Below are 9,832 nucleotides of genomic sequence, written 5' to 3' on the forward strand. Positions count from 1 at the left end.
TCAAGCCAAATCAAAAACCCTTTAAACAAAAACTGAGGAGAATCAATCCTATGCTTCTCCCATCAATGGAGCAAGAGGTACAAAAAATTTTTAAAGCTGGCATCATAGCACCAATCAGGTTTTCTGATTGGATTTCAAATTTGGTCCCTACAAGAAAGAAAATAGGTGAAATAAGGCTTTGTGTTGATCTAAGGAACTTGAATCAAGTGTCCCTAAAAGATAATTACCCCTTACCCAAGATGGATCACATCTTGCAAAGAGTAGTGGGGGCCTCAAGAATTTCTTTACTTGATGGATTCTCAGGTTTCAACCAGATCCTAGTTCACCCTGATGATCAGGACAAAACAGCATTTACAACCCCATGGGGAACCTTCAAATATGTCAAAATGCCTTTTGGGTTGAAAAATCCAGGAGCTACCTTTCAAAGAGCAATGGATATTGCTTTTGCCAAAGAGATTCATGATTTCCTTGTGGTTTACCTAGATGACCTTACACCATTTTCAAAATCTGACTCTGAACATTTGAAACATCTAAGGCAAATATTCATAACTTGTAGGAAATATGGAATTTCCTTAAATCCCAAGAAATCCCTGTTTGGTTTGGAAGAAGGCAAGTTATTGGGTCATATTATTTCAAAGCATGGTATTAGAATTGATCCAGACAGAATACAGGCCATCCTACAAATGCCTCATCCAAGAAATGTAAAAGAATTACAAGCCTTCTTAGGTAAGATCAACTTCCTAAGGAGATTTATCCCAAACTTGGCAGAATTGAGCAGATTACTTAATAACATGCTTAAAAAGGATTCTAAGGTAAAGTGGACTGTGGAAGAAAATCAAGCGTTTGAGGGCATCAAACTAGCCCTCACACAAACCCCAGTCCTGACAAACCCTCAATTTGACAGAGACTTCATTATATTTTCCTTTGCTTCCCAACACATAATTGCTGCTGTCTTGTTACAAAAAGATGATCAAGGGAATGAAAAACCTATTGCTTTCTTTAGCAGAGCACTAAGAGATGCACCTCTCAAATACCAGATCATGGAAAAGCAAGCTTATGCTTTAGTCAAAGCCATTAAAGATTTCAGAATTTACATCCTATACTCTCATGTCATTGCCTATGTACCAAATGCTATTGTCAAGGATATTTTGACTCAAGAAAATTTAGAGGGTAGAAGAGGCAAATAGATTGCAAACATCTTAGAATTTGACATTGAGATAAGACCTACAAAACTGATAAAGGGCCAAGGTTTGGCCAAACTAATGTCTGAAACAAATTTCCAAGCCCTAGACATGAGTCAAATGGACAATGAACCGGAGCTGGCAACTCCAAAGATCGATGTAGCCTTTGAACAATCCTCCTGGTATTCTGATATATGTTATGTGTTGCAAAACCTGTGTGCTCCCCCAGGATTGTCCAAAACTAAATGTAGGTTCCTAAAAATGAAAGCTGCAAGATTTTGTGTCATGGATGGCAATTTGCTTTGGAAAAACCATGAGGGTATATTGCTAAACTGCTTAATTGAGAATGAGACTAACAATGTCATGAAAGAATTTCATGCAGGTGATTGTGGTGGACACTTGTATTGGAAGTCCACTGTGGATAAGATACTGAGGGCTGGTTACTATTGGCCCACTCTGTTCTCTGATGTAAAAAATTTCACTACCTCATGCCATAAGTGTCAAATGTTTGAGGGAAAGAGAAAGTTACTGCCACTTCCTTTGAGGCCTATTGCAACAGAGAGACCTTTTCAACAATGGGGCTTGGATTTCATTGGGGAAATTCATCCCTCATCTTCAGGCCAACATAGATGGATCCTCACAGCCACAGACTACTTCACCAAATGGATTGAGGCCATCCCATGTAGACAGGCAAATGATTCAACTATCATTCAGTTTTTGGAGAATAACATATTGTCTAGATTCGGTTGCCCCAACAAGATAATAACAGACAATGCTGCTGCTTTTAGATCCAAGAAGATGGTGAACTTCTGCCACAGATTTCATATTACTTTGGGCCATTCCACTGCATACTACCCTCAAGGAAATGGTCTGGCTGAATCATCAAATAAAAGCCTGGTAAACATCATAAAGAAGGTGTTGGAAGAAAATAAGAAGAATTGGCATAAGAAGCTTGTGAATGCCTTATGGGCAGATAGACTAACAACCAAGAGATCCATTGGGGTCAGCCCATATGAGTTAGTCTATGGATTAGAAGCCAAATTTCCTTCATCACTAGGAGTTCCTGTTATGAAACTGCTTCAAGAAAGTCAAGCTGAGCCCAATGACATGCACAGAAGGATCAATCAAATAATATGTTTGCAGCAAACTAGAGACCAAGTTTATAGCAGAGTTCAAGTTTTACAAGAAAAGTTAAAGAAAGCTTTTGATAGAAGGACTAAGGCTGAAGATTTCAACATGGGTGACAAAGTCCTCAAGTGGGATTCAAGAAGGGAAGATAAAGGAAAACATGGAAAATTTGATTCCCTTTGGAGAGGACCATTTATTATCCAAGCAGTGCAAGGAAACAACACTTACTTCCTAAAAAATCTGGATGAAACTGACTTGGATGAAGGTCCTGTGAATGGCAGGATGTTGAAGCACTATTTTGACTACTTCCCATGTATATAGTTTGACTTTCCCTTGTACATTATAGGGTGTATATATTATTTTCTGTTAACATGTATAAAAGGCAACTTCCCAAGTTTTGTAAGTTATCAGCAAAAGGCAAATAAGTTCAGAGATCTACCAAGATGGGAGGGCACAATTTTGAGATTTCAAGGAGGAAAACTCCAAGATTTGGTAAAAGAAGTCAAGGGCCAAGGCATTCTGACCTGCTGTTCTTGGTCTTTCAAATGGAAAAACCATCCTCATGTGGAGCCACTGTTAGATACCTATACCAATAGGTTTCATATTTCATGATTGGCAAAGAAAGTTCCAAATATGCTCTGCTTTGGTGATGCAAAGATCCCATATTTCCAAGAGAATGAAATATGTGTACATAGCTTGATGTTAACTGAATTTTGGATGGATGGTCCAACAGCCTAATCTGGATCATGCCATGTTTCAATTTCTTGTCATTATAATAGAGAAAGAAGCCTATCCAAACTGCTTAATCTTGGCAGGCCAGTAGTTAGGTAGAGAATTAAGGTTCCCAACTGCTTAATCTGGGGCCTTGGAGGTAATAAGGTTAGTTGTAGATAGAAAAGCAAAGAAAAAAGAAAAAAGAAAAGAAAAGAACAAGTGAGGGTTTGCTAGTCCAAGTGCACCCTCTATGAAGAAACAAAAAATGCTAGGCAAGTAGATGGGTAGGTAGATGGAGTTGCAGAAGTATCAACTCTTTACAATTTTGTTGGTCTAAAAGCAAGAAAACTTCATTGGATAGAGAAGCTCCTCTTCTCTATCAATTTTGCAGTATCACCATGGAGCATGTCTAACCCCCTGATTACCCCCATTACACTCATTACTAACATCCCAATACCACCTATGCTCATGGAAGAAGTCAAAGTCTTTTGTTGGTTCTTGTTTCTTTAAAAGCCACATTTCTTGTGTAAATTCTTTTCATTTTGATCTACTTCCTAAACTAAGTTGGTTTCATGTAAAACTTAGTGTTTTTCCCCTCTCATCCACCTTTTCCACTCATACTAACTGCTAATATATTACTATTTAACTCCCTATACCCCCTATTCCCCTATTACTATGTAAATTATGCGAAAAACCCAAAAAATATACATATTCCCTTCCCCGAGCATTATAGCTCTATGATTGGCTTTAAGTGTTTTCAAGCACTAAAACATTGAGCGCGACCCAAAGAGCGCTGAAAACTTAATCTCGGGATTAATCCGAGATCTGCTTGGATTAATAACCTAAACCCTCTTTGTAAATAAACCTTTGAAAAAATCCCAAAAGACCCCTTTTTAACCCGTAACACTGTTAAAACCCGCAAAACCCACTTTTTCTAATGTTCCGCCGGGCGCATATTTCAACAAATAATAATATTTTATTTTCCCCGCCCTTCCGTATCGTCCGGCCAACTCTGCCTCCCGCCAGCCGTCGGATCTGGGCTTTCCCATCCGACGGCCCTTATCAATTTCGGAGCGGCCCCGATGTACTGCCGTTAGCTTCCGAAAAATGACGTCCGCTGACGTACACACGGGGGCACGCATCTCCATATTACTGGATTGGGCCATCCTCTGACAATCCTGCTTCCGTATGAATAGCGGTGCGATATGAAACTGCTTACCACTCCCAGTTTTCCGCTGACCGGTCATGCCAACGTCACGCCACTTCACCGCCGCATCAGCGCCCCCACCCGCCATCGCTCCGAGCTGTCACGCCACCAATGCAGTCCCCGTGGACCACTCACAGGCCGCCATGTCACCCGATGACGTCATGCTGACGTCACCCGACCCTGACCCCACCTGATGACGTCATGCTGACGTCATCCAAATTTTCGTGCCAACGCCAAAAAGTCCATATTTGGCCGAATTTTGCCATTTTTGCGCATTTTTCCGTGTTTTTCTGCTCTGCCTCCTACATGCATTTTCACGCCCTTTGCTGCCGCACCTTGCCACGACCATTCAGAGCTGCTGCTGCCCAGAATTCGACTGCAACCAAGCTCAAATACCGCCATTAAACAAGGTATTTGTCAATTCCCCAACTGCGCGCTCTGTTTCGTCCTGCATTGTTAAAAAACCATCGAAATTGACCATATTTCCCCTGAAGAAATAGGCCTGCTACGCCTTAAAACGAATTCCATCAGTTTTTAACCGGCCAATAGTGCCCAATTGCACCCCTGTTGCTCTAAAATAGGCTGTAATTCAGCAAATTACCTAACCTACCGCGCAGGACGATATTTCCCCCAAAATAGTCGAAATTCAACCCAAATTCGCTTGTAAAACATGGATACACCAGTAGCACCTGTTGCCCTGAATGTTGCTCCATTGAATGCCCCTCAGAAAGAATTGGATTGGCAACCATTAGTAGATAGGGATTACCAAATATTAGAGGAAATGCTAATGAATAGCAAGTATCACATTCACTTGCTAAATGAATTGAAAATTAAGCATAATATTGGAACCGATATATTGGGCATTTGGGACTCTTTCCTCCCCATCTTCAAGCTCCCTCAGGTCAACCAGTCTCCTGACCTAATCCATCGGTGTGTTGCCTGCTATGACCCCACTCAGAGGGCTGTGCTTGACCCTTCAGGCTCAGTTGTTTTTTATGTCACCCCTGCAGCCATTAGAGAGATGCTAAACTTCAAAACTGCTAAGAAATTAGTTCCTTTATCACTGATGGATCTGATAAAACAGGGAGTTAAACTGACAGATGCTAAAATCACCAAGATAAATCAATTATTCATTAATTCAACCCCTGAGACCATGAAGTACCCTCCTATCCATTTTGTATACTTAAATCAATTGGGCACAGACCTTGCAGACATGGTTAGTCCCATATTGGGCTATAATTCAATAGAAATTATTGATGAAACTGTGCTGGCAATAATGGCCATGTTTTCTCCTGGTAAGCCCCCAATCTGTTATGACTATGCCACTTACATCTCCAATAAGATACATGAGCAATTGATAGACTTGGAAAGAGACAGGGTGTTCAGATACACCTCCTATATCTATCATTTAATCCTATACTATCAGCATGAGAAATTTCCTTTTTCTGTGAAAAGAATGGATGCACAAGGCAATCCAAGGTCAGTGGTCTATTGGTCCTCCGTTTTCCACCTCAGGTCTTATTCCCCTTACACTTATTCTGAGTTTATAGACCTCTTCATCCACCCAGCCATGTCTCTGCTTCTGAGCTCACCTCCTCCAAGACTAACCGAAGAGATGCAGAGAATTCTTCAGTTGTCCAAGGTATACAGCATTGGGGATTGGTATTTTTACCAAAACCACACAGTTATCAGAATATATGGGTGTGAGTTGGCCCCATACAGATTGCCCAGATATGTGCCTATGAGATTTTTTTCCCTTGAGTATTTCAGGCAATTTGGGAATGCTGATGTACTCCATTTTTCAAGCAAGGGCAAGAAAGCACAGCTTAAAGTCAGAAACCAATTAGGCCCCTTCATCTACAATAAAAGGGAGGAAGCTTGGCAAGAGGCAGATAGAATGCTAAATGGCCTTGGCTTACAGACCAGCTTCCTTTGGAAACCATATGACCCCACTCATTTCATAAGCTTAAGAAGGATCAGATATAGGCTGGCCAGTTATGGTCACTTAAGGTTGCCTCACATAGAAAAATATGCAAATCAACTAGAATGGAGGGAAGGCACCTTAGAAGAGGCTACCACACAAGAAGAATTAGCTCAAAAAGGAATAAGAAATCTCCAAAAGTTCGCTGACTTAGAGCTTTTTTCATGGGTATTTTCTCCTCTAGGCACCCAAGTGGGAGCAGCTGCCTCATCATCCACAGCTCAACAAAAGGCAGTCCAAGTCCCAATTACAACAGAGACTTCAGCCAAGGATAAAGGCAAGGAAACAGAACAACAAGAGGCCCTTGAAGAGCAGCAATCAGCCCAAGAAAAACAGCCTGAAAATCATCCTGAACAGCAGGAAGAAATGGCAGAGGCTCTTGGTCCTAATGATGAGCAAATGCAAGAAAAGGAGGCCCCAGTACAGAATGTTACAGTGGAGACTTCGGTGCTCCAAACCCCTATCAATGAAGAGAGGGGTAAGAAGAGAGATAGAGAGGAACAGACTCCCCTTAGTACCGCAACATCACAGCAAGGGGAAAAGAGACAAAGGCTCGATCCTTTTTTAGAGGAGGAGATGCCTTTTGGTCAAACACAGATGGGTCCCCCCAGCACAGAGGTATCAGCTAGCTCATTACAGCAAGAGCAGCAAAGAATACCTGAAGGAGAGATCAGCTCCTCAGGGCAACAAAGAAAGGGTGAGTCTAGCATAAAGAAACAATTCATAGACATAAAAACCAGAAATGAGCCATTAAGGTTACAGCTGTACAACCACTTGTTGAAAATGGCTCCTACAAACCAGCAGAGGTTGATGTCTGCATATGATGTGCAAGAGGAAAAAATGATAATGATCCATTTCAAGCCCACAGCGCTGCAGCCACAGTCTGCAGCTGATTATATAAGAACAAACTTGGAAATCTTGTCCAAGGAAATCCACCCAATGGATCAAATTGAATTGCACAAGCAAACAGGTGATATGGTGTATGCTACTCTAGCAGATAATACATTGATGAATTATAGATTGCAAAATTCTTTGAATAATACCACTGCACAATTGGAGTTAGAAAAGGCATCCTCCCAGGCTAAAGACAACAGGATCAGGTCTCTGGAAAAAATAATTATAGAGCTCGGGCATGATCCAAAGGATCCCAAAGCTGTGCAGGCACTGCTAAAAGAAAGAGATGTAGATATTGCAGCTTTGAGAAAGATGGTGAAGATCCCAGCAACCCTTCACCCCCAAACAGAAGAGGTTGCTCAGCAGAGGAAAGACGAGGATACAACAGCCATGCTAATAACACTACATCAGCAACTGGTCCAAACAGAAGGTAAATTGGTAGAAACAAAGGCTGCACTGCAGGAGGCACAGGAGGCACTAAAGAAGAAAGAGGGAAGCCAGCCATCTCAACCCCCTCAGTAAGTCATAGACCTTGAGGAGTCCCCTCAAACTACTGCTCCTCCCACAGAGCAGACAGCCCAAACAGCTCCATCAACATCAGCACCAGAACAGGTTCCAAGCCTAGACATGCAGAAGATGATGAAGGAGATTCAAATCCTAGAAGCCCAGATGGCAGAGCTGAATGAAGCCAAGGAGAAATTGGCCACACTCAATGAGAAACATGATAAATCTAAGCAACAGGTGGCAGAAAAGACAAGGGAAGTAAGGACCTCGGAAAGAAAAATCAAAGAGCTAGAGAAAGAGATGGCCATGGGCAAAGCAATAACAGAGCTCAAGAAAATCATATGGGTAAAGATTGGTCAATCAATCACAGACCAATGGCAATATATAGAGACCGTCCATGAGCAAATGGATTTGCTGGGCAAGGCTTATGCAGAAAGTCAAAAAGCCAGAGCTTCTCTAGGAACTATGCCAGATGTAGCTACCAGAATGATCAATGTGTTGAACAACAAAACTGGCATACAGTTAGCAAACATGGGTATCAGAGATAGAACTGATACAATTTTGCTGATCAAAAGGGTACTCACCCTCAGAAACTATGTTCAGGCACTAGAAATAAAATGTCAGGATATTCAAGCAGAGGTAAATACTTTTGGTACCAAGATCACAGCATTATATGACAGGGGACTCCCCATTTTACTAAACAGCGCAGGAAGGCTATCTTCTCATGAGCAATATGAAAAAAGAGTCAACAACTACATCATTGATCAGTTGACTACCTCATCTAGCACTTCGGAAACAACTGGGCCACCCACAGGACAAGAGCTGTATGATAAACTAGAAAATCTGTTTTATATAGAACATGAAATCAATCATCTGTTTGAAGTCCCCCCTAATTACTACAAATATACAGATGCTGATGAAACATTACACAAGATGCAAAGGCATCAGACGCCCACTGAACAATGGTGGACAGATATGATAAGGACTCTGTTGTGATTTGATAAAATAATTTAATCAAATGCATTTTAGAGCAAGCAGAGAATCAATAAAAAAAGATTACAGGACAGCATCCCAAAGGCATCAGAACCGTAACATGTCATCTACAACAGCCGTCATCAGCAGGAGCCATCCAAAAATTAACGCAGCCGGCCCTTGGGCCCAAAATTCATCATCAACTGACAAACAACAAACAGCTGTTATGTACCTTTACTACAGGCTTTAAATTTTGTAAATAACTTCACTGCACAAAGTTGGTATAGATAATTATTGCTCAATAACTATCATCCTAGATATTTTACTTGATATTTTTGTATAAAATCTTCCCCACGCAGTTCATTTCAGGGTTGTTGTTTTCTTGTTACAAAGGAGAACTCGGCTGTAATCTCTGGAGAACTAATAGAAAAAAGGCTTTGAGGTTTGCAGAAAATTGGTCTTACTGATGCTTGCTGTCTTGGAACTACTGAATGCTGCAGGATTCTAGTGCTGTGTCTTGATATAATAAGTTTTCTCTATCTCTTTCATGTTTATTATTAGTCCAACTCACATCTTTCACATGTTAATCTAAACTTAGGAAGAAAGAAAAAGAATATCTCAGGATTTGTCCATGGAGACACCCTGATTTCAATCGGTCTTTGCTATAAATGTTTTCTACAGGCTCAACTGTTTAATTGGAATTCTTAACTGCTCCAATAAACCCGAAATATTTCACAGTTTCTATTTAGTAATTCATGTATGCTACTAATTAGAAATTGCTGTTCAATTTGTTATCATACTGTCTGTAATTCCATCTCCCACTGTTTCACTCACTAATCAGAATTTATATCAAGAATAGTCATCTAGCCTTGCAGCAAAACTTTCCCATTACAGGCACCAGGACTGTCCCAAATCTCTGACTCCATATGCCCAATGGACTAACATCTCCCAAACATTCCATGCCCTTCTCACAACAACATTTCACAACCAAAACTTTAAACAAAAAACTAAACTCATAACTAACCTAAATCTTTACAAAACAAAGCAAAAATTTAAAGAGAGAGCCCTCTCTGATTTCAGGCAGGCTAGGGCCTGTAATCCAAAGATTGGTTAGTGGTTACCCCGGCCGTATTCCCTTGGGAGTCATAGGGAACAACCTGGGTGTTAACACGTCAGCAGAGAAATGTTGGGGAATTCCCAAGGAAACAGTAGCTAGCCTATAGAAATACATGACTCAAAGGACAAGCAACC

Source organism: Pinus tabuliformis, chromosome 2_2, assembly GCF_031772625.1.
Source record: "Pinus tabuliformis cultivar Carrire ecotype Pingquan chromosome 2_2, CPIR1, whole genome shotgun sequence".
Taxonomy (NCBI): Eukaryota; Viridiplantae; Streptophyta; class Pinopsida; order Pinales; family Pinaceae; genus Pinus; species Pinus tabuliformis.